The sequence below is a fragment of the Acinonyx jubatus genome, chromosome C1, assembly GCF_027475565.1.
Source record: "Acinonyx jubatus isolate Ajub_Pintada_27869175 chromosome C1, VMU_Ajub_asm_v1.0, whole genome shotgun sequence".
In the NCBI taxonomy this organism is placed as follows: domain Eukaryota; kingdom Metazoa; phylum Chordata; class Mammalia; order Carnivora; family Felidae; genus Acinonyx; species Acinonyx jubatus.
Window position 1 is genome coordinate 147,839,109 of NC_069381.1, and position 20,767 is coordinate 147,859,875.

At 38.2% G+C, this 20,767-nt stretch overlaps 1 long non-coding RNA gene across 1 annotated transcript in view; it reads right to left on the reverse strand.

The window, feature by feature from the left end:
• Window positions 1–3,709: 3,709 nt before the first annotated feature.
• LOC128314040 (uncharacterized) overlaps window positions 3,710–20,767 on the reverse strand; it is a 158,492-nt gene continuing 141,434 nt past the window's right edge. The window contains exon 6 of the long non-coding RNA XR_008295383.1: window positions 3,710–4,156. This is a non-coding gene — a long non-coding RNA (uncharacterized LOC128314040). The remainder of the gene's footprint in view (window positions 4,157–20,767) is intronic.

Here is a 20,767-nt window from a genome sequence, read left to right on the forward strand (position 1 = left end):
GCTGTTGTAGAAATGTCTTTTCAATTCTACAAATTAGTAGAATTTACTACAAATTTACTAATTTGTAGAATTATAGTGAAGCAGGAAGAGAGGAGAAAGTGGGGGAAATGACAACATATATTAACCCAACCTTTGTTTCGTATTCATGTAGCACTGTGGAACTTAAAACATAATCACTATAATGTAAATCATGTCATTTAACCCATGCTATCTCCAATTCGGTTGAGGAAACTCAGACTCAGAGAAGTTAGTTAAGACCAAGTTAGTTAAGTCACGTGACCAAGACCAATAGCTGCCAAGGGACTCAGACAGATGTTATGAGCCCTCTCTAGATTTTCTCCCATTTCCCTTTGCTGCTTCTGAAACCAGGTTTACCCTGCAACATAATACAAAAAAAAATCCATTGTTGTCATCTCATCTGAAGCCAGCAGTTTCCAGAAACCTCTGTGTTAAACTGTATGCTCGGCTTTTGGGTAACCGTCTCATCTTTTCTTGTATTTTTGCAGATGTTTACAAATTATTGTAGGATGTTGGAAGATTTTGAATAAAGATTATGGGTTCAAAGAAGGTAAATATTCATTGACTTTGAGCTGAGTTAGAATCACTTGATGTAAAGTCATATGTCAAATATGAGGCCATGCTAGAAAACAATCATCTCCTTAGTTGTGAGGCTTCTGAAGGAAGTAAAAGACACATTAGTAACAGGAGGGGCAGCTCTTATCAGAGTATAGGTTCTCTGCCTTGTGAATAAACAGGAAAGAACATGTCCTTTTTTGCACATGAATCTAGGAACACTTGAAGCTCTATATGTGGATGAAGTGGGAGGAGAAAAAATTTTAGCTGTCTTCCCTCAATCTCATCTTTTAAATGCAATTTTTTGCAAAAGCAGTCATTTCATAGATGATGTTCCTTAAACTTTGCGTATATCCAGGATGGGGAGTGCCTTTCTTTTATTGCATAATTCTAGTTATTTAAATATAGTTCTATGGGGGAAAAGTAGTTCTCTGAAACCCAGAATCAATATCGCAAGAAAATTTTCTCCCTTATTCTCTTCTGAGCACATTTATTTTAAAATAAGTTAAATGTGGCCAGGTGGGTTTTTTTGTCTATTCTCTTTTAGCTTTGAGAGTAATAGCCTGCAGCAATGAATGGATTTGATTGAGAGGAAAAACAGAGCAAGAGAGAGGGAATAAGGGAGAAGAGGAAGAGAGGAGAGGAGAGATTGGGGCATAGGGGGACCTGCTGACTTGACCACAAGTCACAGGTGAAGATTAAAGATGAATAACCCCCTGAAATAAAGAAGCACATGGATTTTTCTGGTGACGAAAAGACTACTTGAGGTTAGTAGGAAGAACTGTTCTTAATCACTGTATAGACTCAGAATATATTCATTATCAGCTCCAGCAAAGACGTTCTTTCTGGTGATGGACTAACCTGATGCACTTTCCAAGTCTTTCTTCAGTGTGACAGCAAAATTTATTAATATAATGTTTGCATTGTTTTTAATTTATTAAACATTTATCTTCAAAGAGGTATTTAAACCCAATAGGTCAGTCATCATCATGAAATGGTAAGTACCCGGACTATGGAAGTAAAGTATTTGCCAGTATGGTAATGTGTCCATTTCTCTCCCTTCCCTAGAAGTAAAATCAATGTTGGATGGCCTCAAGAAAACAATAAAGATGTGTTTCAGTCACACAATAGCAAGAGCAATATTCTTGGCCAGATTCAGGTATTTGATATAATTTTAAAAGCATTAAAGGCCAATAAACACATGAAAAAATGCTTAACATCACTAATTACTAGAGATATGAATATCAAAACCACAATGAAATCCTACAGATCCCATGAACATGAAAAGATAATGAAAAAATACTAGAAACCCCTATACTGTCAAATTTAATGGCCTAAATGAAATGGACAAATTCCTTGAAAGACACAATCTGACAAAACTTACACAAAAAGAAATAAACAATCTGAAGAGGCCTGCCTCTATTAAAGAAATTGAATCAATAATTGATAGCCTTCCAAAACAGAAATCACCAGGCAGAGATGGGTTCATTAGTGATTATTACCAAACATTTAATGAATAAATTGCACTAATTCTATGGCATATCTTTCACAGGAAAGAAGCAGAAGGAACACTTCCTAAATCATTCTATGAGGCTGGAATTATCAAACAGACGAAGCCATTACAAGAAAACTATAAACCTACATCTCCCATGAACATACATGCAAAAATCCTCCAAAAAGTTAGCAAACCAAATTCAGTAACGCATGAGAAGAATCATATACCACGACCAGGTGGTGTTTATTCTAGGTATGCAAGGCTAATTAAACATTCATAAAGCAATTAAAAACCAACCTATCATACCAACAGGCTAAAGAAGAAAAATCATACGATTATCTCAACAGATGCAGAAAAGCATTTGACAAAATCCAGCACCCAATCATTTTTAAAAGTTTCAAAAAACTAGGAACAAAATGGAACTTCATCAACTTGATAAAGAATATATACAAAAAAACCCTACAGTTAAAATAATTCTTAATGGCAGGAAATTTGAGCTTTTTCTATTAAGATCGGGTATAAGGTAAGGATGTCGCCTCTCACCACTTCTTTTCAACATTGTACTGGAAGCTCTCGCTAATGCAGTAAAACAAGAAAAGGAAATAAAACGTATAAAAAATTTGAAAGAAGAAATAAAACTGTCTTTGTTCACAGACAACATGATTATCTATGTTGGAAATCTGAAATAAAAAACAAAAACATCTGGAACTAATAAGAGATTATAGCGAGGTTGCAGATTACAAAGTTAATATACAAAAGTCAATTCTTTCTTATAATCAGTGATGAATAAGCAGAATTTGAAGTTAAAAACACAATACCATTTACGTAAGCACCCCAAAATGAAATACTTAGGTATAAATCTAACAAAAACTGTATACGACTGTATGAGGAAAACTGTAAAACTCTGATGAATGAAAGAAAAGAATAAATAGCTGGAGAGATATTTCACAGAGGATTTTTAGAGCAGTGAAACTATTCCATATGGTATCATAATGGTGAATACATGACATTATACATTTGTCAAAACCCTTAGAATATACAATTCCAAGTATGAAACCTGAGGTAAACTATGGACTTTGGGTGGTATTGATGTGTCAGTGTAGGTTCATCAATGTTAATAAATGTACCCTCTAGTGAGGGATGCTAATAGTTAATATGTTAGTAGTGGGGAGGGTATGCGTGTGTGGGAGCAGCGGACATAAGGAAACTTTTGGTGCTTTTTGCTCAATTTTGCTTTGAATTTAAAACTGCTCTATAAAATAAAGTCTATTAAACACACACACACCCACACACACACACACACGAGATACCACTTCATATCCATTAGGATGGCTATTATAAAAGACAGAAATAACAAGTGTAATAAAGATGTAGAGAAATTTGACCTCTTGCGCATTACTTGTGGGAATGTAAAATGGTGTAGCTGCTATGGAAATGGTATGGTGGTTTCTCAAAAAATTGAACATAGAATTATCATAGTATCCAGCAATTCCACCTCTGGGTATATACCCAAAACTATTGAAAGCAGGTGCTTGAAAAGATATTTATACACTAATTTTCATAGCAGCATTACTCATAATATGGGAGCTAGAAACAACCCAAATTCCAACAATGGAAGAATGGATAAAGAAAATATGTGAAAATAATACCACAATATAAAATAAGTGTCAGGAAGTCCAACACATTTCTGATTTCTTCCTCGTGATTACTTTAATGCTTCTTTATTGAGGTAAAATATACATCACATAAAATTTACCATTTTGACAATTTTTAAGGGCACAGTTCTATGACATTAAGTACATTCACATTGTTGTGCAACCATCAACACGATCCATCTCCAGAACTTTTTCATCTTCCCCAGTTAACACTCTATCCCCATTAGACACTAAGTCCCTGTTCTCCCTTCCCCACAGCCTTTGGCAACCACCATTCCATTTTCTAGCTATATAATTTCACCGCTCCAGGTACTTCATATCTTCATATAAGTGGAATCATACAACACATGTCCTTTTGTTGACTGGGTTATTTCATTTAGCATAGTATCTTCAAGATTCATCAATGTCGTTGAATGTGTCAGAATTTCCTTCCCTTTTAAGGTATAATAGCAATATAATAGTAGTATATATATTAGTAATATAATAGTATATTATTATAACACTGTATGTTAATTATACTTCATAAATAAATAAATAAGTAAATAAATAAATAAAAATAAACAAGCAAGCTTGCTGAATGCCCCTTCTAGGAGTTCCCACAGCACCTTCCACTTTACCTAATGCACATAAACTTCCCTGGTGATAAGACTCACCTGGGGCATTTATTAAACACTCAGGCTCTCAAAACTCTCTAGAGATTCATCGTCAGTGAGTTTAGAATGGGACTTAGGAATTTATGTCTAACGTGATACTTATTTTCAGGGACAAAAATGTGCTATGTTATCATTTCTTTTCTGCCTATGTGCATGTGTTTAGGTTTCTGTCTGTCTGTGTCTATCTGTCTCTGAGGACAGAGGCTGTTCTTGTTTTATCACCCTTTTCCTAGCACATGGTACATTGTAGGCATTAATAAGGATTTGTTGAATGAATGGAAATTGCTCCTGCTATCCAACTGTTGGCTGAGATAAACATGTGATCCTATTGCCAACAGAAGAGGAGGTTGTGAAGTCACCCACTGCAACATTAGTTGGACATCACTACAGCACAGATAGGGGTATGTCTAAAATGTACGGTAACTAATGGTCTTCTGAAATTGGAAGGCCAGTGTAGCAGAAATCCTTAGTTCTTTAAAAGACACATTTAAATCCATAAGAGAATTATAGGCTGGGAGCTTATTAGCGTTAGTCTCTTCTTCCCTGGAGCTTTGCAGTAGCCTTATAACTAGATGCATCTCCATTATCTTCATCGCTGCCAAGGTATTTGCTCAACAACAAACCACATCATGCAACATCCATATTTAAAATAAATGACTAAGTTCGGGGCACTTGGGTGGCTCAGTCAGTTAAGCATCTGACTTCGGCTCAGGTCACGATCTTGTGGTTTGTGAGTTCGAGCCCCGCATCAGGCTCTGTGCTGTCAGCTTGGAGCCTAGGGTCCACTTCAGATTCTGTGTCTTTCTCTCTGCTCCTTCCTTGCTTGTTCTCTGTCTCTTTCTGTCTGTCTGTCTCTCTCTCAAAAATATATAAACATTAAAAAAATAAAAATAAGTAAAATAAAATAAGTGACTAAGTAATTTATCCTTCAGTATGTCACTTATTCTCTCTGAACTCTCAACTGTTTAGCCATAAAATGGTTATTTAAAAACCACCTCACAGAATGGTTGGGAAGATTAAGAAAGTGTATGTAGCTGCAAGTGGTCAACAATGCTCAAATGGGAACATCTTCATCTGGGATCAATGCATCTTTGTCTCCACCACTGGGCAACAGTGACTTCCTGATGGTGTCTGAAATCTCCTCTCTTGTTGTACTGTCCCTCTGGCATCACTCTCCTTGATATTATTAAAGGAAGGTCAAGGTCAGATCTAATTTGAGTATGAAGGTAAGATACCAGGGTTCAGAATGAGGAGAGCAACCCACTTAGGGTAGGGGCATTTGGATCATGAGATGTGAGCTGTTTCAGAAAAAAAAATGCAAACTCATAACACACCTGTTGCTCATCTTCACCAGCTATGGCACACTGTTTGGGAAAGTGGCATAGTGCATAGTCAAGGGTTTTAGTTTTAAACAGAACTCACCATAGCTAGTTTAAGCAGAAATTGAATTTATTGAAATTCCAGAAGTGCAACAACCAGGCATGATGGCCAAGCTATGCTACAGGGTTGCTCTCACAAAGATCCCACTCTTTTTGCCACTGAGGGATCATACTGCTTGTACCCTGGACACTGGACCGTAGATGCCAGTAACTCTTCCCCTGAAGCCACCAAAACCAGACGCCTTCTCTACCACCTTTACCAAAATGGGTTGTGTGTAGTACCTGAAAATTCACACTATTCATCAAATGGAAATCTTAGTGCATGCGTTTAATTAGCAGTACCTTCACCCTCGCTGAAAGGGAGAACGAAAAAGTATAACCTTGCTCCAGAGTTGGGGAAATGGGAAACAAAATATGGAAAATTCCAAAATATGTAAGGACTCTGGATGGACATAAACATGATATAATGCTCCTTTAGAGACAGCGTTAGAATTACAGACAGGTACAAAACCCAGCTTGGTTACTTATGAGCTATGTAAGCTGAAGAAAATGATCTTCTCTGAGCCTCATTTTTTCATCTGGAAAATGATAATGATACTATGTCACAATGCATTGTCTACTGTGCTCTGAGCCTACATAGGTATTCTCAGCTCACCTTCAAATAAGCCCTTTTATAAAATATAGTTCCTGTTTATTCACTGAAAGGACTCCAGAAATGAGCACACCTTAGTGTCCAGGCTTCAGTTTCTAAATATCATTTCCCTCAAAAAGTATCCAAGCCCATGGAGAAAGAGGTCAGAGACAAGATATAAATGATCCTGGGATATATTTTGCTAGAAAATGAGGAGGCTTTAACATACTAGTGGGGACATGACAATAGGACAACTTGAAGAAACTTCCACTGACCAAATTTGATCACTGGGGAGTCATAGAAAGAAGAATGAAAACATATAACAACCTATGACTCTCCAGTGACTCACCAAAACAGAGAGATTGAGAACTAGATAGAGAAATAAAGAAGAGAGGGGTGCCTGGGTGGCTCAGTTGGATAAGCCTCCAACTTCAGCTCAGGTCATGATCTCACGGCTTGTGAGTTTGAGCCCCACGCCAGGCTTGGTGCTGACAGCTCAGAGCCTGGAGCCTGCCTCAGATTCTGTTTCTCTCTCTCTCTCTCTCTCTCTCTCTCTCTCTGCCTCTCCCCTTCTCGCACTCTTTCTCTCTCTTTCAAAAATAAACATTAAAATTTTAAAAAAAAGAAATACAGAAGAGAGAGAATTTTTTTCATTCTTTTGCCGTTTTTGGATATAATTTTATATCAACTTATTACTCAAAATTTACTTAGTAACTAAAAGGAATTAAACCTTTGTCAGGCCTTTTTTTTTTTTTTGCAGTATTAACAGTCATTCACCCACAGTTGATTAAGAAAAGCTCTTAGGTACTGAAGAATCTCAGCACACACATGTAGAAGGAATGATAAACTAGAAATATCACTATTTTGCAACTGCAGTGGGATAATGGATTCAAGTAAGGAATATCATTGGATGTTAAAACCATTAGGTGTCAGGTTGTTAAGAAACAGGATATGCGCTTAGTTCCAAGAAATACCCCACACATTCCTTGCTAGACCATGGGAAAATACAATGTTTCTAACACTGGGGAGAGCCTCAGGTCACCACCTTAACTCAGTCATCAAACGTCCCATTATTCAGAGGGAAAGAGTCTCACAGGATGAGCTTTCTGATGATGCAGTAAGGACACAGCATCAAGTATAAAGCATTTTCACCAAAACAATTTTATGTGAGTCTAGTTAAACCTTCACACCCAAAAATTTTTTTTATAAAAAATATAGTGGAAAAGAAACAAATTAAAAGACTCAAAGAGAAAATAATCAGGTATCTCCAGATTGTGGGGCATTTTACAAAAAGTCAAGAAAAGAAATGTTTGGGTAACATTCCAGATGAAAGAAATTATACGAATTAAACCCATAAAACCAAATGCATAAGCTACCTTGATTGCATCTTGATTTGGAAAACAAATTTATAAAAGACATTTTGGAGACACCTGGAAAAATAAGAAAGTGAGGCAGCTATTAAATATATTAAGAAATTATTTCTAATTATTATTAATATGATATTGTAGATATGCAGAAAACTCTTTACACTTAGGAAATATGTACTGAAATATTTAGAGATGAAGTGTTATAAGCATAAAAATTACTTTACATGGTATGCAAATATAGGAAGCAATTATGAAAAAATGTTTACTTTAATTACTATTTTTTAAAAATTCTGGTATATATCACAGAAGACATTAGTTTCAGGTGTGCAATAGAGTGATTCTACAGTTCTACACACTACTCAATGCTCATCAAGATAAGTGTACTCTTGCTCTTAAGAATGGAGAACAAACAGAAGGTTACTGGAGGGGTTGTGGGAGGGGGGATGGGCTAAATGGATAAGGGGCACTAAGGAATCTACTCCTGAAATCATTGTTGACTATGTGCTAAGTTGGGTGTAAATTAAAAAAATAAAAAATAAAAAATAAAAAGATAAGTGTACTCTTCATCCCCTTCACCTGTTTCACCCATCCCCCCTCCCCCCTCCCCTCTGATAATCATCAACTTGTTCTCTATCATTAAGAGTCTGTTTTCTGCTTTGTCTCTTTTTCCCTTTGTTTGTTTTCTTTCTGGGTGAAAGAATATAGTATTTGTCTTTCTTTCACTGACTTACGTCACTTAGCAGTATACTCTCTGGATTCATCATATTGTTGCAAGTGGCAAGGTTTCATTTTTTTATGGCTGAGTAATATTGCTTTATATTCAGATACCACATCTTCCTGATCCATTCACCTGTCAGTGGACACTTGGGCTGCTTCCATAAGTTGACTACTGTAAATGACGCTGCGACAAATACGGGGGGTGCATACATCTTCTTGAATTCGTGTTTTTGTATTCTTGGGGTAAATTCCCAAAAGTGGAGTTACTGGATCACACGGTGATTCTATTTTTAATTTTTTGAGAACCTCCATACTGCTCTCCGCAGGGGCTACACCAGTTTGCAGTCCCACCAATTGTACACAAGGGTTCCTTTTCCTCCACGTCCTCGCCAACACTTGTTTCTCATGGGTTTTTTTTTGGTTGTTGTTGTTTTTTAAATTTTAGACATTCTGACAGGTGTGAGGTGATATCTCACTGCGGTTTTGATTTGCATTTCCCTGATGATGACTGATGTTGAGCATCTTTTTGTGTGTCTGTTGGTCATCTGTATGTCTTCTTTAGAGAAATATCTGTTCATGTCTTTGGCCCACTTTTAATTGGACTATTTGTGGTGGGTTTTTTTTGGGGGGGGTTGAGTTGTATAAGTTCTTTATATATTTTGGATACTAACCCTTTCATGGATATGTCATTGGCAAATATCTTCTCCCATTCATCAGGTCGTCTTTCTGTCTTTTAGATTGTTTCCTTTGCTGTGCACAAGCTTTTAATTTTGATGTAGTCCCAGTAGTTCACTTTTTCTTTTGTTTCCCTTGCCTCAGGAGACATATCTAGAAAAATGTTGCTATGGCCAATGTCAGAGGAATTACTGCCTGTGCTCTCTTCTAGAATTTTTATGGTTTCAGGTATGACATCTAAGACTTTAATCCATTTGAGATTATTTTTGTGTATGGTGTAAGAAAGTGGCCCAGTTTCATTCTTTTGCATTAGCTGTCCAAGTTTCCGAGCACCGTTTGTTGAAGAGACTGTCTTTTTCCCATTGCATATTCTTGCTTCCTCTGTTAAAGATTAATTGGCCACACAATTGTGGGTTTATTTCTGGCCTCTGTATTCTGGTCTATTGATCTATGTGTCTACTTCTGTGCCGGTACCATACTGTTTTGATTTCTTCAGCTTTGTAGTGTACCTTGACATCAGGGATTGTGATTCCTCCAGTTTTGTTCTTCTTTGCCAGGATTTCTTTGGCTATTCAGGGTCTTTAGTGGTCCCATACAAAGTTTAGGACTATGTGCTCTAGTTCTGTGGAAAATGCTCTTGGTTATTTTGATAGGGTTTGCATTCAACCTGTAGACTGCTTTGGGTAGTACAGAATGGACATTTTAACAACATTTCTTCTTCTAATCCGTGAGCATGAGATCTCTTTCCATTTGTTTGTGTCATCCTCAATTTCTTTCACTGAGGTTTTATAGTCGTCAGAGTGTAGGTCTTTCGCCTCCTTGGTTACGTTTATTCCTAGGTATTTTACTATTTTGGGCACAATTGTAAATGGCATTGTTTTCTTAACTCCTCTTTGGGCCACTTCCTTATTAGTGTATAGAAATGCAATGGAGTTCTGTATATCGACTTTGTATCTAGTGATCTTACTGAATTCATTTATCAGTTCAAGTACATGTTTGGTAGAGCTGTTAGGGTTTTCTATATCTAGTATCATATCATCTTCAAATAGTGATAGTTGAGCTCCTTCCTTGCCAATTGGGGTGCCCTTTATTTCTTTTTCTTGTCTGATTGCTGTGGCTAGGACTTCCAGTACCATGTTGAGTAAAAGTGGTGAGAGTGGACATCTTCGTCTTGTTCCTGATCTTAGGGGAAAAGCTCTCAGTTTTCCCCATTAAGTAGGAGGCTCGCTGTGGGATTTTCAGGTAAGTTGAGGTAAGTTCCCTCTAAACCTGCTTTGCTCAGGGTTTTCATCATGAACGGATGTGGTACTTTGTCAAGTGCATTTTCTGCATCTATTGAAATGATTGTGTGGTTTTTATCCTTCCTCTCGTTGATGCAATGTATCACGTTGATTGATTTGCAAATAATGAACCACGCTTGCATCCTGGGAATAAATCCCTTGTTGAGGATTTTTGCATCCGTGTTCATCAGAGATATTGGCCTGTAGTTCTCTTTTTGGTGGCGTCTTTATCTGGTTTTTGTATCAGGGTAATGCTGGCCTCATGGAATGAATTTGGGAGTTTTCCTTCCTCCGCAATTTTTTGTAACAGTTGGAGAAGAATAGGTGTTAACTTTTCTCTAAACGTTTGGTAGAATTCACCCAGATTTGGGGGGTTTTCAGCGGGGCTCACAGTGCCAGTAAGGTCTGAGCTGGTCCACTGCAGGGGGGGACTTGCAGGAGCCTGGGATGCCTCCCGCTGAGGCCTGCCAACATTGAGGGGGCAGAGCCACAGAACTGCCTGAAGGCGGGGCGCTCTGTTAGCAAGCTAGATGGAGAGTGTTTTGCTGTGCTGGTTCCCACAGGTGTCCATATAGCTAGGCTGAGGGGTGGGGGAAGGAAGTGGCACCTGCCAGCTCTTTGGTTTGGAGAGGTCTCCCAGAGATCCCTGCCTCTCCAACCCAGGGTCGGAGATTAGTAAATAAATCTCCTTCCCATATAGCCCACGCGATTTTTAAACTGCTGTTTATGTCCTGTATCTTAGTGAAGCTGCCTGTTGTGCTGATTCTTTATGGGTTGGTACTTGGTTTCCTTTCACCCTCCAGCTCTCCCATAGCTGAGTCTGCACATTTTTAAAGTTTCAGGTGTTAAGCCCCAGTGATTGTAAGAACTCCTGAAGGTTGGCCCTGTGTTTTTCAAATCCAGTTGTTATGGTGATTAATCTTCCCAGTGTTAGTCCCACTGCCTAGGGTTCCTGGTGTTGGTGTCTGTTTCTCTCCCCTGTCCATGTCTGTAGCCTCCCTCCCTCCTGTGGACTGGTGTTCAGTCCCATAGATCCATTTGGCTCCCGATTGTGTCATTGCCCTTCCTACCCTCTTGAAGGTGGCTTCTCTACATTTAGCTGTTGAGATCCTGTTCTGCCAGACTTTGGGTCATTTTGTGGGGTTTTTTTTACACTGATATGGGTGTTTTCTGTTGTATCCATGGCATAAGGTGAGTTTAGGATCTCCTACTCTGTCATTTCTTCCCTCTATTCTGCCACCTTCAACAAAATGTAATCTTTAAATATTGATGGGTATAGAGTGTTCATTGCACCATTGGTCTATTATGTTTGAAATTTGCATCAGTGGCAAAGGAAACTGAATTCGAATCCTGGATGCAACATGGAGTTCCCCTCCTGCTTCTCAATATATTCATCTGTTAAGGGAGAGAACTGAACTTGAGTGCCTTTGAACTTCTTTCGGGTGTTCATATTCTATAAGTTGAGAGAAGTTGGTTTCCTTTGTGAGAAATTTTATTACCAATAGTCATTTTCTCCTTCAAAATCTGTCACTCCAGGAGACGAAGGAGCAATTCATCAATCCAGTTGACTAAGTGGGTTCCACTTTCTCCCTCACAACTCCCCATGTGTCTTACCCAAAACAGAAATCAGGAGGCTTTTCTAGACTGTACTATGGTCATAGCCAACTCTATTTCCTGACATAGCTATTTCTTAAGGAGCTTAAGAAGGTATTTCAAAACTCAGTTCATTCTGTTTGTTTGTATCATTCCTCCATGTTTTAAAACAGTTTTAGATGATCAGAAAAGTGGCAAATATAGCCACCCCAAAAAGTCCCATATACCTCACACTTAATTTCTCCTAGAGTTAGTAAGGTACTTATTATCCAAAAAATAAACCGATATTGATGCATCACTATTAACCATAGTTTATAGTTTATTCAGATTCCTTAGCATTTACCTAGTAATTTTTTCTGTTCCAGCATCCCATCCAGGATGCCACATTACAGTGAGTCATCATATTCCTTAGGCTCCTTTCGACTGTGACAGTTTCTCAGGCTTTGTTTGTTTTGATGACTTTGTTTTGAGGAGTACTGGTCAGGTATTTTGTAGATGTCTCTCAATTGGGGTCTATCTAGTGTTTGTTTTTCTCAAGATTAGACTGGGGTTATGGGTTTTGTGGAGGAAAAGCACAGGGGCGAAGTGCCACTCTCGTCACACCATATCAAGGCTAAATATTAACAACATGACATACGGTGACTTCTCCTTGGTATATTTCCAGGTGGTTACATTTGCCTTCCCCTTGCCCCAAACTCAAAGGGATTGTTCTCTAATCTTCATAGAGAATCTGCTGGGTTTCCTAGAGGTAAAACCCGTGAAAGTGTGGTTCCCTCCAATCCTAATACTGGGATTCCAGGAGTTTTAAGTCTGGTTGGTCCACACCATTAAGTGTTTCTACTAGTTTATGGTTCTGTGGCTTCAGCTCCAGGTAAGTAAATCATGACTCCCTCTTTCTGGATTCACCTGCCTCTCCAAGTTTCAGGGTGACTTAGATCTCTGATGGGTTCAAGAAAAGTCATTCCTTTTTTCAGTTTATTTAATTTTTCTTATTGTAAGGCTAGGAGTGATGTCTTCCAAAGTCTTTACATGTCAAAGCTGAAGAGTTCACTCTGTTTTTATGCAAGTTTATTCAGCAATGATCCTAAAGGAAATAAAATTAGTGGTCTAAAACCTTTGCTTTAACAGGCAAGTAATCTTTGAAGTGAATTTTCTGCTAAGCTTGTTTCACTGTATGAAATTTAGAGTGCCTTGGAAACCAGCTCTCAATAAAAATGTGTTTCTCTTGACTAATTTGGCTCCATTATGTTTAGAGGCACGTGATAAAAGAATAAAATCATAAGATTTTGAACACAAAGATACAGATTTGGGGGGTTTCAAGTAAAAACCTCCTAGACCATCTCTACCTCTGAGACTTATTTCCTTATTTGTTTATTTGTTAAATTTCGTGGCTACAGGGATTTCATCTATCTTTTTATCTTAAGTGTCTGGCATAAAACCTGACCCAGAGTAGGCTTCACTGAAAATTGAATTGAAAGGCCTGCCCAATCAATCTCATAGTGTTGTTACGAGGATTAAACAAATGATATACATGAAAGCTCTTTGCAAACTTCAAAGGGCCTTACAAACGCTGCTCCTTTATTTTTTTTTATCAGTCATTAATCTTGAATGCCTGTCTACATGTAGGCATTTTTTTTGATGCCGCGCAGATAAGGAGGAAAGCGCTATAAAGAGTTAATTTTTACTCAGATTGCGGGTTGATTCCTCTTATAGCAACAACAATATACATTCCTCAACTTGTTCAATTTAAAATCCTGGCAAGTGTTTTGATATTTGACAGCACTCCTGTCAAGGAATTCTGTTCTACAATTAATCATGCCATAGCCATTTCTTCCACTACTGCCACAATATAATGGCATCATTGTATATGCATACATAGTACACTTGTATACTGCTGAAAAAGAGGTAGAGCAAATGAACTTGAAAAATTTACTACTCTGTAGATCACAGTTATATTGCCAAGATTTATTATTAAACCCATTCTATTTTAATGCCATTACTGCTCCAATATGAGCTTAGATCAAAACATTCAGACATTGCAGTTTTCTATTTCCTTGCTTGGGAAATTAATATTCTGCCTTCTTTAAGATATTTTGAGTGTCAGCTAGGTGCACCGTAAATGGCCAGGATTTTGATTATGGCTTTGTCTAAATCAGTGCTGGACGTGGCTTCAGAGTCTACTCCATTCCCTCCCCCACTGTCAGAGATTTCCTGAGGCAAATGAGTTTGCCACAAATCAAGATGCGTGCAACAAACATCTCTATGAACCTGTTCCATCTCTCCTTGGCGACTTGCCACCTCTCCTTACTCTTAACATTGAAACCCCCGTATTTACCAAATGTCTTAGCTTCCTTAGTAGATTAATCATTTCATGGGAATCCTAGCCCACTACCACAACCATGTGTTCCTCATAGAGAGACATCTTACATTTTAAACAATCTCAGACAGTTTTGGGCAAATACATTACCACTGTTTTTCAGTAGAATCATTTCCTGTTTATGTGTCTAATTTGTCAAGAAATCAGATCACAAATTACAGAAAAGGCAATCCAGAAAGTACAGATATGGTGGTCAAAAATAGATTTAATCTTTACCCTTGCAGGTAATTGTAACTACTTATACTGATGACATCTTGTGGCTTTCAGACTTTCATCTTTTGGAACTTCCATGTGGAATTGTCATGACCAATACTTTCATACAACTGCACAGTCACCCCATGACACCCCATGCATGGCGTGAGTTGGTATTGAATTGCTCAAGAAACATGTGACACAAACACAATCACAATTTCATTTTAAGGATTGAAAAAAATCCATTAACTGAAAAATGAACTTTGTATACATGGCGATAAATAGCATAATAAGGTACTGCTGTCACTTAGGAAAGCAAGTGAATGTAATTATTGAGTAAACAAAGTCCAGACCATAATGACTACATGTGTAGAGAAGGAAGATGTGGCAGTGCCCAAGACTGCAGATGCAAGAGGTCAAGGTCTTCAAGCTTCTAAATTTATTTCTTTTTTAAAAACATTTTTAAGTTTATTATTTTTTAAAGTTTATTTTTTTTATTAATTTTTTTAGTTTTAATTTTGAGAGAGAGAGAGAGACAGAGTGTGAGCAGGGGAGGGGCAGAGAGAGAGGGAGACACAGAATCCGAAGCAGGCTACAGGCTCTGAGGTGTCAGCACAGAGCCAGACGTGGGGCTCGAACTCACGAACCATGGGATCATGACCTGAAATGAAGTCGGTCTCTCAACCAACCGAGCCACCCAGGTGCTCCTCTTATTTGTTTTCCCCACTGATTCATGGTCTGATCTTGAATCTGTTCTGAGGAGTTATTTTCAAATGAAACAGATTATTTCTTAATCCAGAAATGCCAGAAAAATAACATAATTTCACATTTTGAGACTGCCAGATCTGCATTTATCAAGAGAAGGTAAGCTCAGTTTTGTATACCAACCTGGCTTTGTCAGAGAGACTGCATGGCATGGTGCCTTGCGAGATAATAATAATTTGGGGTAAGGTTACTCTTACTCTGATCCTTGTTCTGATGTCTAGTCTCTTGACTCCTGTGTGCACAACTATTCCTAAATCAATACTCCTAAGGGGCTCTCTGGCTCTGCTACCAGAGGGGGACAAAAAAGAAAAAAGAAAAAAAGACATAGCTCTTACTTACACTTTTGTTTTCCACTAGTGAAGATTATTTTCATTGTTGTGCCCTCTCATTCAGCTCCTTTGTCACCAAAAGGACTTAGGTGATAACTATACTCCATAGTGGCAAAAGTGAACAAATTCAAAAGGATCTCTCAAGAATCAATTTTACATACATAGCAGCAACAAACTGATGTCTGTCTACCTGAGGTAACCTGCAATGTATTAAAAGGTGCTACCAAATCAGAAATGGAGTCAAAATCTTGGTGTATACCTTCCTAGCTATCATTTTATCAGAGATGTGATAAAATGTGGCTTTGAAATTTTAAATCGATGCTCAATAATTGACTGCAACCACAGTATGCTATTTAATTTATACCAGTCACATAATTTCTCCTATTCTGAACTTTCTCATCTGTAAAATGAATGCCTAATACCTACCCTTAAAGGGCCAGCACAACAGGCAGCTTCACTAAGATACAGCACACAAACAGCGGTTTAAAAATCGCGTGGGCTATATGGGAAGGAGATTTATTTACTAATCTCCGACCCTGGGTTGGAGAGGCAGGGATCTCTGGGAGACCTCTCCAAACCAAAGAGCTGGCAGGTGCCACTTCCTTCCCCCACCCCTCAGCCTAGCTATATGGACACCTGTGGGAACCAGCACAGCAAAACACTCTCCATCTAGCTTGCTAACAGAGCGCCCCGCCTTCAGGCAGTTCTGTGGCTCTGCCCCCTCAATGTTGGCAGGCCTCAGCGGGAGGCATCCCAGGCTCCTGCAAGTCCCCCCCTGCAGTGGACCAGCTCAGACCTTACTGGCACTGTGAGCCCCGCTGAAAACCCCCCAAATCTGGGTGAATTCTACCAAACGTTTAGAGAAAAGTTAACACCTATTCTTCTCCAACTGTTACAAAAAATTGCGGAGGAAGGAAAACTCCCAAATTCATTCCATGAGGCCAGCATTACCCTGATACAAAAACCAGATAAAGACGCCACCAAAAAGAGAACTACAGGCCAATATCTCTGATGAACACGGATGCAAAAATCCTCAACAAGGGATTTATCCCCAGGATGCAAGCGTGGTTCATTATTTGCAAATCAATCAACGTGATACATTGCATCAACGAGAGGAAGGATAAAAACCACACAATCATTTCAATAGATGCAGAAAATGCACTTGACAAAGTACCACATCCGTTCATGATGAAAACCCTGAGCAAAGCAGGTTTAGAGGGAACTTACCTCAACTTACCTGAAAATCCCACAGCGAGCCTCCTACTTAATGGGGAAAACTGAGAGCTTTTCCCCTAAGATCAGGAACAAGACGAAGATGTCCACTCTCACCACTTTTACTCAACATGGTACTGGAAGTCCTAGCCACAGCAATCAGACAAGAAAAAGAAATAAAGGGCACCCCAATTGGCAAGGAAGGAGCTCAACTATCACTATTTGAAGATGATATGATACTAGATATAGAAAACCCTAACAGCTCTACCAAACATGTACTTGAACTGATAAATGAATTCAGTAAGATCACTAGATACAAAGTCGATATACAGAACTCCATTGCATTTCTATACACTAATAAGGAAGTGGCCCAAAGAGGAGTTAAGAAAACAATGCCATTTACAATTGTGCCCAAAATAGTAAAATACCTAGGAATAAACGTAACCAAGGAGGCGAAAGACCTACACTCTGACGACTATAAAACCTCAGTGAAAGAAATTGAGGATGACACAAACAAATGGAAAGAGATCTCATGCTCACGGATTAGAAGAAGAAATGTTGTTAAAATGTCCATTCTGTACTACCCAAAGCAGTCTACAGGTTGAATGCAAACCCTATCAAAATAACCAAGAGCATTTTCCACAGAACTAGAGCACATAGTCCTAAACTTTGTATGGGACCACTAAAGACCCTGAATAGCCAAAGAAATCCTGGCAAAGAAGAACAAAACTGGAGGAATCACAATCCCTGATGTCAAGGTACACTACAAAGCTGAAGAAATCAAAACAGTATGGTACCGGCACAGAAGTAGACACATAGATCAATAGACCAGAATACAGAGGCCAGAAATAAACCCACAATTGTGTGGCCAATTAATCTTTAACAGAGGAAGCAAGAATATGCAATGGGAAAAAGACAGTCTCTTCAACAAACGGTGCTCGGAAACTTGGACAGCTAATGCAAAAGAATGAAACTGGGCCACTTTCTTACACCATACACAAAAATAATCTCAAATGGATTAAAGTCTTAGATGTCATACCTGAAACCATAAAAATTCTAGAAGAGAGCACAGGCAGTAATTCCTCTGACATTGGCCATAGCAACATTTTTCTAGATATGTCTCCTGAGGCAAGGGAAACAAAAGAAAAAGTGAACTACTGGGACTACATCAAAATTAAAAGCTTGTGCACAGCAAAGGAAACAATCTAAAAGACAGAAAGACGACCTGATGAATGGGAGAAGATATTTGCCAATGACATATCCATGAAAGGGTTAGTATCCAAAATATATAAAGAACTTATACAACTCAACCCCCCCAAAAAAAACCCACCACAAATAGTCCAATTAAAAGTGGGCCAAAGACATGAACAGATATTTCTCTAAAGAAGACATACAGATGACCAACAGACACACAAAAAGATGCTCAACATCAGTCATCATCAGGGAAATGCAAATCAAAACCGCAGTGAGATATCACCTCACACCTGTCAGAATGTCTAAAATTTAAAAAACAACAACAACCAAAAAAAAACCCATGAGAAACAAGTGTTGGCGAGGACGTGGAGGAAAAGGAACCCTTGTGTACAATTGGTGGGACTGCAAACTGGTGTAGCCCCTGCGGAGAGCAGTATGGAGGTTCTCAAAAAATTAAAAATAGAATCACCGTGTGATCCAGTAACTCCACTTTTGGGAATTTACCCCAAGAATACAAAAACACGAATTCAAGAAGATGTATGCACCCCCCGTATTTGTCGCAGCGTCATTTACAGTAGTCAACTTATGGAAGCAGCCCAAGTGTCCACTGACAGGTGAATGGATCAGGAAGATGTGGTATCTGAATATAAAGCAATATTACTCAGCCATAAAAAAATGAAACCTTGCCACTTGCAACAATATGATGAATCCAGAGAGTATACTGCTAAGTGACGTAAGTCAGTGAAAGAAAGACAAATACTATATTCTTTCACCCAGAAAGAAAACAAACAAAGGGAAAAAGAGACAAAGCAGAAAACAGACTCTTAATGATAGAGAACAAGTTGATGATTATCAGAGGGGAGGGGGGAGGGGGAATGGGTGAAACAGGTGAAGGGGATGAAGAGTACACTCATCCTGATGAGCTCTGAGTAATGTGTAGAATTGTTGAATCACTCTTACTGCACCCCTGAAGCTAATATTACACTGTATGTTAAGTATACTGGAATAAAAAAAAAAGACATAAATCCATTTTGTGTTCCTCCTCCACATTTTCAAAGAATACCAGACAAAAAGAGTACTGATTGTAGTGAGACGTCAGCTCCCCCACACAAACCACCAGCTTTGAAAGCGCCAAATGGTAGATTTTTGCCTACTGCGGTTGTTTTGCTAAAATGGTTCTCTCTTTGACTATCCCAGAGAATTCTATCAGTGATCTGATAATCCTTAATTGATCCCTTCTGCTTAAACCAGCTATAATGGATTCTGTTATTGCAAGTAAGAATCTTGCAGATATAAGTAAGTAGAGTCGCATATCCCGTGAATTTATAAAAAGCTTTCTCTTCTTCTACTCTATAATGCCGAAAAGCATATTAATCCTTGAGACCAAATATTACTAGATAATTCCTTCAATTGGATGGAATAGAGATGACTCATGAAATCATTAAATAATTTTTTCATAAAGCCACTTGTGAACTGATGGTGAACTTTAACCATCTATGGAGTAAGTAGCAAGTTTACGAAAATGAAAGGGAGTGGGGAGGAAAACATGTTAAAAAAAAATCCTGTATGTGGCCCTCTTCAAAATCATAGATAGTGGAGGGAGAAAGGTAAATTAAAGGTAAATTTCTATGTACAAAATAATTCAGCTATTGGGTTTTCCTTGTTAAATTTATAAAGAAAAGGTAAGATTACAACTATACTTGTGTGGAACTCTATGACAAGGGACAAACACATGAAAAGAAAGTGGAAAATTCACACAATCTAATGTACCTCGGCTGTCTTTCACATTAGTATATTTGAGATGAGTCCAAATAAGAAAGACTGAGAGATCTTGTACCTCTTTCTACATTGTATCTTCCAGGGAGAGAAACTTAAGGTATGGAGAAAAGAACATTTTCCCTGACAATCATTAGTGAAACACAGGCCCATATTCTGCCAAATCATTAAACAAACCTCTGAAGAAATTAACATATCTAAATTACCTATTTTTTGCTCCATTAAGACCTGTAGTTCTTTCTGAGCTGTTCTTTTTCAAGCAATAATCCTTTTTGAAAAACCTCTGGAAATGAAATCTCTATAGCTGAAAAGTCATAAAGTCATTTCCTCAGGTGTATAGCTCAACTTCTGTAAGCTAAAAGATCAACATTAGAACCAACAATTCTCAGGTGCTTCTCCCTGACAAAAACTGCCCCAATCAATATTCTGCTACCTAGGAATACTGAAGTATTAATCAATGCCCTATCTACTACAAATAGATTCAGAGATTCCTTCTTCCAATAGACTTTTCTTACTAGGATATTGTTATTTCTCTGTTAGTAAATGTCTTGAGTTATAAAGCTCTTTCTACTCTTTAAAGTATTTTCTATTCCTTGGCGCACTTGATTTTCACAGTCATGCTGGAGCATTCAATAAGTATGTTACTTCCCCATTTTAATAGACGAGCAACTTGGGATGGCTTGCCCACTTTTACAGAGCACACTGTTGATTGTACCAAGTCTAAATGCAGTTCTAGCTGTTGGTCCATTGTCTTTCTACCACACCACATTGAATGTCAAAAAAAAAAAATAGTGATCGCAGTACCGAGGCTGGTATAAACGTTGTATAGATCTTCCTGATAGCTCTAATCTGTGGGGCAGAAAAAATGTTACCCCCTAGTGCTTTGACCAATGACCAAACTTTT